Source organism: Somniosus microcephalus, chromosome 16, assembly GCF_052327205.1.
Source record: "Somniosus microcephalus isolate GS21.2 chromosome 16, FLI_Smic_1.0, whole genome shotgun sequence".
Taxonomy (NCBI): Eukaryota; Metazoa; Chordata; class Chondrichthyes; order Squaliformes; family Somniosidae; genus Somniosus; species Somniosus microcephalus.
Window position 1 is genome coordinate 1,584,392 of NC_141002.1, and position 15,000 is coordinate 1,599,391.

Sequence of the window (15,000 nt, forward strand, 5' to 3'; positions counted from 1 at the left end):
TCTCTCACTCTCTCTCTCTCTCACACTCTCTCTCTCTCACCCACTCTCTCACTCTCTCTCTCTCTCACTCTCTCTCTCTCTCACCCACTCTCTCACTCTCTCTCTCTCACTCTCTCAATTCAATTCAATTCAATTCAAATGCTTTATTGGCATGAAAGTTTACAGGGAACCATATTGCCAAAGCTTACATAACAAAAAGTACAGTTTTCCAACATTCTGTAGGTGTCAAACAATTTTGACCTTCGTTGGGTACAGACAATATTAATTTAAACAGTCGTTGACCCTCGTTGGGTACATTCAGTATTAATTTTTAAACAGTCGTTGGGTACATTCGGTATTGATTTAAACATTCTTAATGTTTATATATGCTATGGGTGTGCTCGTTAGTCCCTCACTGTTCCTCAGGTTGTGACATGTTGTTACATATTGGGCACCAAGGTATGGTCTGTCTCCTTCTCCCAGGGCTAATCTTAATTTTGACAGGTCATCCAATTCTTTGAAATCTGGGGTTGTTTGGCTGAGCTTGTCAAAATATATGTTTCTTGTTTTGTTGAATTTTTCGCATTTTAGGAGGAAGTGCATCTCTGTCTCAACCTCGCCGGCCAGACATTGATCACATATTCTATTCTCTCTTGGCTGCCAGGATTTCTTGTATCTTCCTTTTTCAATTGCCAGTTGGTGGTCGCTTAGTCTGTACCTGGTGAGGGTCTGTCTCTGTTTTGTGTCTCTGATGGTCGTGAGGTAGTCTGCCAGTTTATATTCTCTTTTTAGGGCCCGGTAACATTCTAATCTGCTTTGGCTTTCGGTTATTTTGTTCCAATGTTCCAGGTAGGTTTCTTTGCATTGTTTAATGATTTGGTTCACTCGGATTGGTGTTTGGACGGCTGTGTTGGTCTGGGGCTGGTCAGGGTCCGGCTGAGTACTTAGTTTCAGTAGCAGCTGACTCAGGGGACTCTTTTCTGGGTTTAGCTCTTGGGTCTGAAATGCTTTGAAATGAAGGGTGCCTGGGGAGCTAGATTTGAGGTGATTTAGGAAGTTTAATGCTCGTTTTTGGATGTTTATTATCAGTGGGTATCTGCCTAGTTCGGCTCTGCATGCATTTGTTGGCGTTTTTCTTTGGATGCGAAGGATGCTTCGGCAGAATTCTGCATGTAGGGCTTCTATTGTGTGTTTTTCCCATTTAGTGTAGCTTTGGTGATTTAGCGGGCCCCATACTTCACTACCGTACAGTGCAATGGGCAGGATTATGCTGTCAAATATTTTGAGCCAGATTTTGATTGGGATTTGGATGTTGTAGAATTTTCTTTTTATTGCATATAGGGCTCTTCGGGCTTTTTCTTTTAGTGCATTCACTGCTATGTTGAAGCTCCCTGATGCTGTAATAGTTAGACCAAGGTAGGTGTAGCTCATAGTGTGTCCTATAGTGGTATCACTGAGGGTAAACTGGTATTTGTTTTCCTGACATCTGGGCCTTTTTTGAAAAATCATGATGTTGGTTTTTTTTAGATTTACTGTTAGAGCCCAATTTTGGCAGTATTTGTCGAGTAGGTCTAGTTGTTGCTGTAATCCCTGTTCTGTGGGAGACAGCAGAACCAGGTCGTCCGCATAGAACAGGGATTTCACTTCTCCATCCAGGAGACGGAGACCTGGTGACTCGCTTTGCTCCAGCATGTCTGCTAATTCATTTATGTATATGTTGAACAGGGTCGGGCTCAAATTGCAGCCCTGCCGGACGCCTCTTCTCTGGGTGAAGAAATCGGTGCGTTTGTCTCCAATTTTGAACCCGCATTTGTTTTTCAGATACATTGATTTAATAAGGTCATAGACTTTGCCCCCTATTCCACACTGAAGAAGTTTATAATAGAGCCCTTCGTGCCATATAGAGTCAAAGGCTTTCTTGAAGTCGATGAAGCAGGCGAATATTTTCCCATTTTTTGTTTGGTGTATATGTTTTTCAATGAGGGTGTGAAGGGTATAGATATGGTCGGCGGTGCGGTGTTTTGGAAGAAAGCCTATTTGGTTTTTTCTGAGGATATTATGTTTGTTAAGAAAATCAAGTAATCTACTATTTAGAATACTGCAGAATAACTTCCCTAGACAACTGTTGACACAGATGCCGCGGTAGTTATTTGGGTCTGATTTGTTTCCACTTTTATATATGGGGGAGATTAGTCCTTGGCACCAGATATCGGGAAAACAGCCTGAACGTAATATGATGTTGAATAATTTGAGTACCGCACCCTGCATCTCCATATTGCTGAACTTGAGCATTTCATTTTTGATGTTGTCTGGGCCACAGGCTTTCTTTAGGTGGAGAGATTTTGTTTTTGTGGCCAGTTCTTTCCATGTGATTGGGGAGTCTAGAGGGTTTTGGTTGTCTTTAATTGTTGCTTCTAATGTGTGGAGTTTTTCTGTGACCTGATGTTGACTTGGGTTTGTTTCGTTTATTGGGATGTCTTTGTAGAGGTTTTCAAAATGTGTTCTCCAGATGTCGCCATCTTGGATTGGTAATGCTTGCAATTGTGTTGTACTCAGGTTATTCCACATTTCCCAGAATTGTTTTGGATTGGTGGAGTTTTCAATTTCTTCGAGTATTTTGTGGGTATAGTTTTGTGTTTTGTTCCTAATGGTGTGTTTATATCTTTTGAGGGTTTCATTGTATCTAGTACGTAGGTCCGGATTGTTTGGATGGCGATGCTTTTGGTTTGACATTTTTCTCAGGTCTTTTCTGGCATTTTTGCATTCGTGGTCAAACCATTTCTTATTTTTATTTTGTCTTTTGTGACGCTTCCTCTTCTGTTTCACAAGGTCGGCTTTTACAGCTGCCTCATGGAAGATCATATTTATATCCTCTATGGCCATGTTTACACCATCTCTGGTGATCTCGTATGGGTTTTCTTTAAATTTTGATATTTTACTTGTGAGATCAGGTGAATTTAGTGCTGTGATGAATTTTTCTCCACTGTCTGGGGCCCATCTGTATGTCTGGTTTATTTTATGGAGCTTACTGGGTTCCTTTTTTGTGTCTGTATTTTGGGCAGATAGTTTAAGGTACATATTTATTTGGTTATGGTCTGAGAGGGGGGATTGCTGCCTGACAGTGAATGAGTTGATATCGCAGGGGTCCAGGTCAGTGATTGTATAGTCCACCACACTAGACCCAAGAGTTGAGGAGTATGTGAGTCTCCCTAGGGAGTCCCCTCTGAACCTACCGTTAACTATGTACAGGCCTAAGGCTCGGCAGAGTTGCACTACCTCCCTACCGCTTTTATTTATTTCACGATCAAGGTTGTTCCGATTTGCGATGGCTGGTGTGACATCTAAAGGGGTCTGGCCAAACACATGGTTGTTTCCCTGTGGGTCTATGAAGTCAGGTTCACAACCGGTCCTTGCATTTGGGTCCCCACATATTATCACCTTTCCTTGGGCCTGGAAATGGCTGATTTCCATGTGGAGAGTTTTGTGTATGTAACCTGTTCCACCTTAAGAGAGCTTAAGCCTTTTCCACCTTAAGAGATGTACTGCTTTCTCAGGCTGCTGTAGACGTAATACCGGGGGTGAACACACCGGTATATAAGCACTGTGCAGTAATCTTGTATTCAGTATAGACCCTACCTCCAACCAGTAAAGACCTGTTTTTATTGTTACTCATTAGTCTGTGTCTTAATTAACTAAATAATTCACAGACTTAACACTGGCGACGAGTCAGGTTCTTACCCTGCGGCAGTTATTCCACGGCGGTTGAAGAGAGGTTTCAAACCTCACCACTCACCACCCCACTGGAAGCGACAGGCATTAGGACCCTGTAGCCTCTATCAGCTTGTGAACCGGAGTAGAAGACAGGGCTGGGGAAGACAGGTACAGGGCGATAGCGATCGGCAGATAAGGGCCGGGCCGCTTTGAAGTGAGGGGCGCAGCCGGGCCATCGATCGCAACCACCGATAAGGGCCGCACTTGGGCTGAAAGGGCAGCGGCTGCAGAAATTGAAGGCGCGAGAGCCGCGGTGCACAGCGCGGGCCATTGATCGCGATCGGGAGATAAGGGCTTTGGAGTGCGAGGCGCAGCCGGGCCATCAATCGCAAGCACTGATAAGGGCCGGGCCGCTTTCAAGTGCGAGGCGCAGCCGGGCCATCGATCGCATCCGCTGATAAGGGCCGCACTCGGGCAATCGCGGCGAAGATAAGGGCCGCACTCGGGGGCTGAAGGGAGACGGCGTCGGGGGACGGGTGAAGACCGCCAAGCGCGGGAAAACCGCCATTTTGTGGGCGGAGGACGACAGCAAGAGCGGGAAGCTGCCATCTTTGATAACAAGTAAAGAAAATAAAATCTGGGAAATTGCAAATCTACAATGCCTAAACACGGGAATATTAGCACCTTTGATAGTGACCTCGAAGATTGGGCCATATATGTTGAAAGAGTAAAAAATTATTGTAAGGCCAATAAAATTCGTGACCAAGATAAAGCTCTAACATTATTAAATTTAATGGGTGCGAAGACATACGGGCAATTGAAACACCTGTTATCATCAGATGAACCGGCGGATAAGACGTTCGATGAGATTGTTACTGTCCTGAAAGATCATCTAAACCCCACGCCGCTGATGCTAGCGGAACGATTTAAATTTTATGACAGAAGGCAGCTACAGCATGAAAGCAATGCTGAATATTTGCTGGAATTGCGTAAATTAGCGAAATATTGCCAGTTTGGAACGGGACTGACAGATGCACTACGAGACAAATTTGTGTGTGGTTTATTTAAACAGGATACACAAAAGCGACTGCTCGAGGAGAATGAGCTGACGCTTGAGAAGGCGGTCACTATGGCAGCAGCACACGAAGCCGCAGCGAGAGGCACGGCAGTAATGCAGCTACGGTCACCGGAGCTCAGTGCACACAAATTGGGAGTGAGTTCCGGCAAATGTTATCATTGTGGAAAGACAACGCATGATCAGAACCAGTGTCGGTTTAAAAACCAAGAATGCAGAACATGTGGTAAGCTTGGACATATAGCTAGAGTATGCAGGTCAGGGAAGAAGACCAGCAACAAGAAGTCACCGCAAGGGAAATACGCAAAGGTACACAAGGTGGCCGAACAGGAGTCCGATTCAGACACTAGCAGTAATGAACTGGCTGGCTTAAGCAGTATTGAACTGGCTAGCTTAAGGGTACTCAACGTTGGTAAGGGTGCAGACCTCCAGACAATTTGGGTTACTCTTCAGATAGAAGGAGTCCAAGTAAAAATGGAATTGGACACTGGATCGGCATTGTCGGTCATGAATAAGAAAGATTACAGAAGGAAAAGTAAAAACAGAAGATGACCCATCTGAACCATTATCACCTCTACCAGATCACACACGTGGTCCCTCCGAACGGAGCCAAATCAGTTCGGAAGTTCAAGCTGTTAAATCCATGAAAGGACTATTGAATGAGTAACGTGAACCGACTACACCACAGAGATTGAATCTGTGAACTGTTTTCCGCAGAGACTGAATCTGTGATATGTTACGTTAAACATGAAGTTATATATGTATATATGTTATTACGTTATGTTAAATGGGGGGATGACTATAAAGCTAAGAAGGGAGGAGTGTTGTGTATGTAACCTGTTCCACCTTAAGAGAGCTTAAGCCTGTTCCACCTTAAGAGATGTACTACTTTCTCAGGCTGCTGTAGACGTAATACCGGGGGTGAACACACCGGTATATAAGCACTGTGCAGTAATCTTGTATTCAGTACAGACCCTACCTCCAACCAGTAAAGACCTGTTTTTATTGTTACTCATTAGTCTGTGTCTTAATTAACTAAATAATTCACAGACTTAACAGAGAGTATCAAATAACTCCTCTTCGAAATATGGCGATTCTATTGGAGGTATGTAGATCGCACATAAGTAAACATCTTTTTTTGATATTCCTATATTTTTATCTAGTTTTAGCCATACGTGTGATTTTCCCTGTTTTACCGGTGAGATGTGTTTGTCCAGTTCTCCCTTATACCACACCAATATTCCCCCGGAGGTTCTGCCCTTGCGTGTTTTAGTGTTCTTTACTGAGGGCACAATGATTTCATGGTACATTGGAGGACAGTGGGTCGGCACGTCCTTTTGGCACCATGTTTCTGCTAACACAATTATATCAATGTCTTTCTCTCTCTCTCTCACCCTCTCTCTCTCTCTCTCTCTCTCACTCTCTCTCTCTCTCTCACCCTCTCTCTCACTCTCTCTCTCTCTCTCACCCTCTCTCTCTCTCTCTCTCAGCCTCTCTCTCTTTGTCTCAGCCAAGGACCAGTTCTCAATGTCACTTACACTCTAACTCTGGCCTGTGGTTGTCTCTGCTCTTCATCCACATTTCCAAATTTAGAACAAACATTGTTGGCTCAATGATTCTGAGTCTCATGGACAGACTCACTGAAAAGCAACTGCTATAGACGGGACTCAATAACTAATAAGGAAATAACTTGTGAGCTTCACAACACTTCACTGTGGGACCGGGCCCTTCCCCTGGTGCCCTGTGGGACTGGGCCCTTCCCCTGGTGCCCTGTGAGACTGGGCCCTTCCCCTGGTGCCCTGTGGGACTGGGCCCTTCCCCTGGTGCCCTGTGGGACTGGGCCCTTCCCCTGGTGTCCTCTGGGACTGGGCCCTTCCCCTGGTGCCCTGTGGGACTGGGCCCTTCCCCTGGTGTCCTGTGGGACTGGGCCCTTCCCCTGGTGCCCTGTGGGACTGGGCCCTTCCCCTGGTGTCCTGTGGGACTGGGCCCTTCCCCTGGTGCCCTGTGGGACTGGGCCCTTCCCCTGGGGCCCTGTGGGACTGGCCCCTTCCCCCGGTGCACTGTGGGACTGGCCCCTTCCCCCGGTGCACTGTGGGACTGGGCCCTTCCCCCGGTGTCCTGTGGGACTGGGCCCTTCCCCTGGTGCCTTGTGGGACTGGGCCCTTCCTCTGGTGCCCTGTGGGACTGGGCCCTTCCCCTGGTGCCCTGTGGGACTGGGCCCTTCCCCTGGTGCCCTGTGGGACTGGGCCCTTCCCCTGGGGCCCTGTGGGACTGGGCCCTTCCCCTGGTGCCCTGTGGGACTGGGCCCTTCCCCTGGTGCCCTGTGGGACTGGGCCCTTCCCCCGGTGCCCTGTGGGACTGGGCCCTTCCCCTGGTGCACTGTGGGACTGGGCCCTTCCCCCGGTGCCCTGTGGGACTGGGCCCTTCCCCCTGGTGTCCTGCACTGTGGGACTGGGCCCTTCCCCTGGTGCCCTGTGGGACTGGGCCCTTCCCCTAGTGCCCTGTGGGACTGGGCCCTTCCCCTGGTGCCCTGTGGGACTGGGCCCTTCCCCCTGGTGTCCTGCACTGTGGGACTGGGCCCTTCCCCCGGTGCCCTGTGGGACTGGGCCCTTCCCCCTGGTGTCCTACACTGTGGGACTGGGCCCTTCCCCTGGTGCCCTGTGGGACTGGGCCCTTCCCCTGGTGCCCTGTGGGACTGGGCCCTTCCCCTGGTGCCCTGTGGGACTGGGCCCTTCCCCCGGTGCCCTGTGGGACTGGGCCCTTCCCCCTGGTGTCCTGCACTGTGGGACTGGGCCCTTCCCCCTGGTGTCCTACACTGTGGGACTGGGCCCTTCCCCTGGTGCCCTGTGGGACTGGGCCCTTCCCCTGGTGCCCTGTGGGACTGGGCCCTTCCCCTGGTGCCCTGTGGGACTGGGCCCTTCCCCCGGTGCCCTGTGGGACTGGGCCCTTCCCCTGGTGCCCTGTGGGACTGGGCCCTTCCCCTGGTGCCCTGTGGGACTGGGCCCTTCCCCCGGTGCCCTGTGGGACTGGGCCCTTCCCCTGGTGCACTGTGGGGCTGGGCCCTTCCCCTGGTGCCCTGTGGGACTGGGCCCTTCCCCTGCTGTCCTGTGGGACTGGGCCCTTCCCCTGGGGGTGCCAGAGAGGAAGCGCCTCCTTTAAGGGATTCGAGAAGCACTGGCTGTAAAACTCACAGCTGAAATGTGTAAAGTAATTAAACCTATTCCAACAGCAATGACCAAGCGCCTGGTCCTTTTCCGGTTAGTGTCTTCGCCGCCCTATTTACAGTTCAACTCCTTTAAGTCGCTGTAATAAACACTGCCTTTGTGCAAGAATTGTCGTCCATTCACCAGGCATTGCATTGGATGACAGGAGGTGTGTAGGCCTGGGCTCTGTTGCCCAATAACCCTGAGTTGATTTGTCATTGTGTTCTGAATTATCCTGGGCTTTTCTCGGTGACGATAATTGACATTACGTTGACCTCTCCCTCCTCTGCCGTCCCCTTGTGTGGAATCTTGTTGCTGAGCCCAGTTTGAGACAGGACCTTTTCGGCTCCGTCTTGTGGTGGCGTGATTCTCCCCCCCTGCTCCTTCAAGTGTGGAGATGTGAAGATTTCGAGGTTCCCCGGTCCCCTGACGATGAAAGCTCACTCGGTGTGGATTGTCTGTCTGTCTGTCTCTCTCTCTCTCTCAGAGGGGCGCTGTCAACATCGCAGAAGAGTGTTGGCCAAAGTCAACTGTGGGTTATTGTCGCCTCACTGCCACCCTCTCGACCTCTGTGGTTAGTCTGAACCTGTCACCGGGACCATGAAGGAGCCTTGACAATATCTCACCCATGGGGCCTTTCTCCATGCTGGAACTGACTTTGTTTAGCTTCCTGTTATAATCCCACCAACCACCATTTTAACCTGCTGAGACAGCCGGGACACCCACCCAAAGCCAAGGTGCAGAAGGGCGGTGGGATCCTCCTTTACAAAAAAGAAAGAGAGACTTGCATTTCTATAGCGCCTTTCACTACCTCAGGATGTCTCAAAGCGCTTTACAGCCAATGAGGTACTTTTTTGAAGTGTAATCACTGTTGTAATGTAGGAAACGCAGCAGTTAATTTGCGCACAGCAAGCTCCCACAAACAGCAATGTGACAATGACCAGATCATCTGTTTTTAGTGATGTTGATTGAGGGATAAATATTGGCCCCAGGACACCAGGGAGAACTCCCCCTGCTCTTCTTTGAAATAGTGCTCGTGGGATCTTTTACATCCACCTGAGAGAGCAGACAGGGCCTCGGTTTAATGTCTCATAAGAACATAAGAAACAGGAGCAGGAGTCGGCCATTCGGCCCCTCGAGCCTGCTCCGCCATTCAATAAGATCATGGCTGATCATCGACCTCAACTCCACTTTCCTGCCCGATCCCCATAACCCTTGACTCCCCTGTAGTTCAAGAATCTGTCGATCTCAGCCTTGAATATATTCAGTGACTCCGCCGCCACAGCTCTCTGGGGAAGAGAATTCCACAGATTCACCACCCTCTGGGAGAAGAAATTTCTTCTCCTCTCCGTCTTAAATGGGTGCCCCCTTATTCTGAAACTATGCCCCTTAGTTCTAGATACCCCACGAGGGGAAACATCCTCTCTGTATCTACCCTGTCAATCCCCCTCAAAATCTTATGGGGGAAAATTTCGGTTGATTAGCGCCTCCCGTTAGTGCCCGAAATGGGGCGATACCAAATTTCTGCCCCATACGTTTCGATAAGATCCCCTCTCATTCTTCTAAACTCCAATGAGTATAGGCCCAACCTGCTCAACCTTTCCTTATAAGACAACCCCTTCATCTCAGGAATCAACCTCGTGAACCTTCTCTGAACTGCCTCCAATGCAAGTATATCCCTCCTTAAATAAAGAGACCAAAACTGTACGCAGTACTCCAGGTGTGGTCTCACCAACGCCCTGTGCAGTTGTAGCAGGACTTCCCTACTTTTATATTCCATCCTCCTTGCAATAAAGGCCAACATTCCATTTGCCTTCCTAATTACTTGCTATACCTGCATGCTAACTTTCTGTGTTTCATGCACAAGGACCCCCAGATCCCTCTGTACCTCAGCATTTTGTAGTATCTCTCCACTTAAATAATAATTTGTTTTTCTGTTCTTCCTATCATTTTCCCACATTATACTCCATCTGCCAGATTTTTGCCCATTCACTTAACTTATCTATATCCCTTTGCAAACTTTTTGTGTCCTCCTCACAACTTGCTTTCCCACCTATCTTTGTATCATCAGCAAACTTGGCTACATTACACTCGGTCCCTTCATCCAAGTCATTAATATAGATTGTAAATAGTTGAGGCCCCAGCACTGATCCCTGTGGCACCCCACTAGTTACTGTTTGCCAACCAGAAAATGACCCATTTATCCCGACTCTCTGTTTTCTGTTCGTTAGCCAATCCTCTGTCCATACTAATATATTACCCCCAACCCCGTGAGCTCTTATCCTGTGTAGTAACCGTTTATGTGGCACCTTATCAAATGCCTTTTGGAAATTCAAATACACCACATCCACTGGTTCACCTTGTCCACCCTGCTCGTTACATCCTCAAAGAACTCTAACAAATTTGTCAAACATGATTTCCCTTTCATAAAACCATGCTGACTGCTTGACTATATTATGATTTTCTAAATATCCTGCTATCACCTCCTTAATGATGGACTCCAGCATTTTCCCAATGACAGATGTTAGGCTAACTGGTCGATAGTTGCCTGCTTTCTGTCTCCCTCCTTTCTTAAATAGGGACGTTACATTTGCTTGGTGAGTGCTGCACTGTCGGAGGGGCAGTACTGAGGGAGCGCCGCACTGTCGGAGGGGCAGTACTGAGGGAGCGCCGCACTGTCGGAGGGTCAGTACTGAGGGTGCGCCGCACTGTCGGAGGGTCAGTACTGAGGGAGCGCCGCACTGTCGGAGGGTCAGTACTGAGGGAGCGCTGCACTGTTGGAGGGTCAGTACTGAGGGAGTGCTGCACTGTCGGAGGGTCAGTACTGAGGGAGCGCTGCACTGTTGGAGGGTCAGTACATAGGGAACACTGCACTGTCGGAGGGTCAGTACTGAGGGAGCGCTGCACTGTCGGAGGGGCAGTACTGAGGGAGTGCCGCACTGTCGGAGGGTCAGTACTGAGGGAGCGCCGCACTGTCGGGGGTCAGTACTGAGGGGGTGCCGCACTGCCGGAGGGTCAGTACTGAGGGAGTGCCGCACTGTCGGGGGGTCAGTACTGAGGGAGTGCTGCACTGTCGGAGGGGCAGTACTGAGGGAGCGCTGCACTGTGGGAGGTTACTGTCTTTCAGATGAGAGGTTATACCGAGTCCCCATCTGCTCTCAGGTGGATGTAAAAGATCCCACAGCATCTAGTCGAAGAAGAGCAGGGGAGTTCTCCCTGGTGTCCTGGATAATATTTTTCCCTCAACCAACGTCGCTAAAACAGATTACCCGATATTTTCTTAATTGTTGTTTCTGGGAGCTGGCTGTGCACAAATAGGATGCCTTGTTTCCTACATTACAACAGTGACTACAATTAAAAAAAGTAACGCTTTGGGATAACCTACAGAAATACAAATTCTGTCTTTTTTATTATCAAATAAAATTTGACACTGAGCCTCATGAGGAGATATTAGGACAGATGGCCAAAGCTTGGTCAGAGAGGGAGGTTTTAAGGAGGGTTTTAAAGGAGGAGAGAGAGGCGGAGAAGTTTAGGGAGGGAATTCCGGAGCTTATGGCCCAGGCGGCTGAAGGCACGGCCGTCAATGGTGGAGCGAGGGAAATCGGGGATACGCAAGAGGCCAGAATTAGAGGAGTGTAGCGACCTCGGGGGGTTGTAGGGCTGGAGGAGGTTAGAGGGAGAGGGAGGGGACAAGGATTTGAACACAAGGATGAGAATTTAAAAATCGAGGTGTTGCCGGACTGGGAGCCAATGTAGGTCAGCGAGCACAGGGGGTGCTGGGTGAACGGGACTTGGTGTGAGTTAGGACACGGGGCAGTGAGCACGGGGTGCTGGGTGAACGGGACTGGATGTGAGTTAGGACACGGGGCAGTGAGCACAGGGGGTGATGGGTGAACTGGACTGGGTGTGAGTTAGGACACGGGGCAGCGAGCACAGGGGGTGCTGGGTGAACGGGACTGGGTGTGAGTTAGGACACGGGGCAGTGAGCACAGGGGGTGATGGGTGAACGGGACTGGGTGTGAGTTAGGACACGGGGCAGTGAGCACAGGGGGTGCTGGGTGAACGGGACTTGCTTTGAGTTAGGACACGGGGCAGTGAGCACGGGGTGCTGGGTGAACGGGACTGGGTGTGAGTTAGGACACGGGGCAGTGAGCACAGGGAGTGATGGGTGAACGGGACTGGGTGTGAGTTAGGACACGGGGCAGTGAGCACAGGGGGTGATGGGTGAACGGGACTGGGTGCGAGTTAGGACACGGGGCAGTGAGCACAGGGGGTGATGGGCGAACGGGACTGGGTGAGAGTTAGGACACAGGGCAGTGAGCACAGGGGGTGATGGGTGAACGGGACTGGGTGTGAGTTAAGACACGGGGCAGTGAGCACAGGGGGTGATGGGTGAACGGGACTGGGTGTGAGTTAGGACACGGGGCAGTGAGCACAGGGGGTGATGGGTGAACGGGACTTGGTGTGAGTTAGGACATGGGGCAGTGAGCACAGGGGGTGATGGGTGAACGGGACTTGGTGCGAGTTAGGACACGGGGCAGTGAGCACAGGGGGTGATGGGTGAACGGGACAGGGTGCGAGTTAGGACACGGAGCAGTGAGCACAGGGGGTGATGGGTGAACGGGACTTGGTGCGAGTTAGGACACGGGGCAGTGAGCACAGGGGGTGATGGGTGAATGGGACTGGGTCCGAGTTAGGACACGGGGCAGTGAGCACAGGGGGTGATGGGTGAACGGGACTGGGTGCGAGTTAGGACACGGGGCAGTGAGCACTGGGGGTGATGGGTGAACGGGACTTGGTGCGAGTTAGGACACGGGGCAGTGAGCACAGGGGGTGATGGGTGAACGGGACTTGGTGCAAGTTAGGACACGGGGCAGTGAGCACAGGGGGTGATGGGTGAATGGGACTGGGTCCGAGTTAGGACACGGGGCAGTGAGCACAGGGGGTGATGGGTGAACGGGACTTGGTGCGAGTTAGGACACGGGGCAGTGAGCACAGGGAGTGATGGGTGAACGGGACTTGGTGCGAGTTAGGACACGGGGCAGTGAGCACAGGGGGTGATGGGTGAACGGGACTTGGTGCGAGTTAGGACACGGGGCAGTGAGCACAGGGGGTGATGGGTGAACGGGACTTGGTGCGAGTTAGGACACGGGGCAGTGAGCACAGGGGGTGATGGGTGAATGGGACTGGGTCCGAGTTAGGACACGGGGCAGTGAGCACAGGGGGTGATGGGTGAACGGGACTTGGTGCGAGTTAGGACACGGGGCAGTGAGCACAGGGGGTGATGGGTGAATGGGACTGGGTCCGAGTTAGGACACGGGGCAGTGAGCACAGGGGGTGATGGGTGAACGGGACTGGGTGCGAGTTAGGACACGGGGCAGTGAGCACAGGGGGTGATGGGTGAACGGGACTTGGTGCGAGTTAGGACACGGGGCAGTGAGCACAGGGGGTGATGGGTGAACGGGATTGGGTGCGAGTTAGGACACGGGGCAGTGAGCACAGGGGGTGATGGGTGAATGGGACTGGGTGCGAGTTAGGACACGGGGCAGTGAGCACAGGGGGTGATGGGTGAACGGGACTGGGTGAGAGTTAGGACACAGGGCAGTGAGCACAGGGGGTGATGGGTGAATGGGACTGGGTGTGAGTTAGGACATGGGGCAGTGAGCACAGGGAGTGATGGGTGAACGGGACTGGGTGTGAGTTAGGACACGGGGCAGTGAGCACAGGGGGTGATGGGTGAACGGGACTGGGTGCGAGTTAAGACACGGGGCAGTGAGCACAGGGGGTGATGGGTGAACGGGACTGGGTGAGAGTTAGGACACAGGGCAGTGAGCACAGGGGGTGATGGGTGAACGGGACTTGGTGTGAGTTAGGACACGGGGCAGTGAGCACAGGGGGTGATGGGCGAACGGGACTGGGTGCGAGTTAGGACACGGGGCAGTGTGCACAGGGGGCGATGGGTGAACGGGACTGGGTGCGAGTTAGGACACGGGGCAGTGAGCACAGGGGGTGATGGGTGAATGGGACTGGGTGCGAGTTAGGACACGGGGCAGTGAGCACAGGGGGTGATGGGTGAACGGGACTGGGTGCGAGTTAGGACACGGGGCAGTGAGCACAGGGGTTGATGGGTGAACGGGACTGGTGTGAGTTAGGACACGGGGCAGTGAGCACAGGGGGTGATGGGTGAACGGGACTGGGTGTGAGTTAGGACACGGGGCAGTGAGCACAGGGGGTGATGGGTGAACAGGACTGGGTGTGAGTTAGGACATGGGGCAGTGAGCACGGGGTGCTGGCTGAACGGGACTGGGTGCGAGTTAGGACACGGGGCAGTGAGCACAGGGGGTGATGGGTGAACGGGACTGGGTGTGAGTTAGGACATGGGGCAGTGAGCACAGGGGGTGAGGGGTGAACGGGACTGGGTGCGAGTTAGGACACGGGGCAGTGAGCACAGGGGGTGATGGGTGAACGGGACTGGGTGTGAGTTAGGACACGGGGCAGTGAGCACAGGGGGTGATGGGTGAACAGGACTGGGTGTGAGTTAGGACATGGGGCAGTGAGCACGGGGTGCTGGCTGAACGGGACTGGGTGCGAGTTAGGACACGGGGCAGTGAGCACAGGGGGTGATGGGTGAACGGGACTGGGTGTGAGTTAGGACATGGGGCAGTGAGCACAGGGGGTGAGGGGTGAACGGGACTGGGTGCGAGTTAGGACACGGGCAGCAGAGGGTTGAATGAGCTCAAGGTTATGGAGGGTGCAAGATTGCTACTAACTGAAGCAAATTGACATTTAATGGCGTGTAGTTCTATGTGTGACACTCTGAATCACGGGGATCTGATGGGGTTTATCACAATAGGATGCAAAGGAACAACTTCGTTATTTGGGACTGTATGGCCAGATCGCAGCTCACAGTTGCAGGATCTGGGTTTCGGAGGACGGATCGAAGATCGAGCAGGCTGGTGACATTTCCTCTTGAAAAGGGAAGACCAAGATGAGACCGGATTCGGGGGGGGGTCTATAAAACTGATAAAGGGG

At 51.6% G+C, this 15,000-nt stretch overlaps 1 pseudogene; it reads left to right on the forward strand.

Moving 5' to 3' along the window:
* Nucleotides 1–15,000, forward strand: part of LOC147105938 (uncharacterized) — a 68,620-nt pseudogene that overhangs the window by 50,589 nt on the left and 3,031 nt on the right.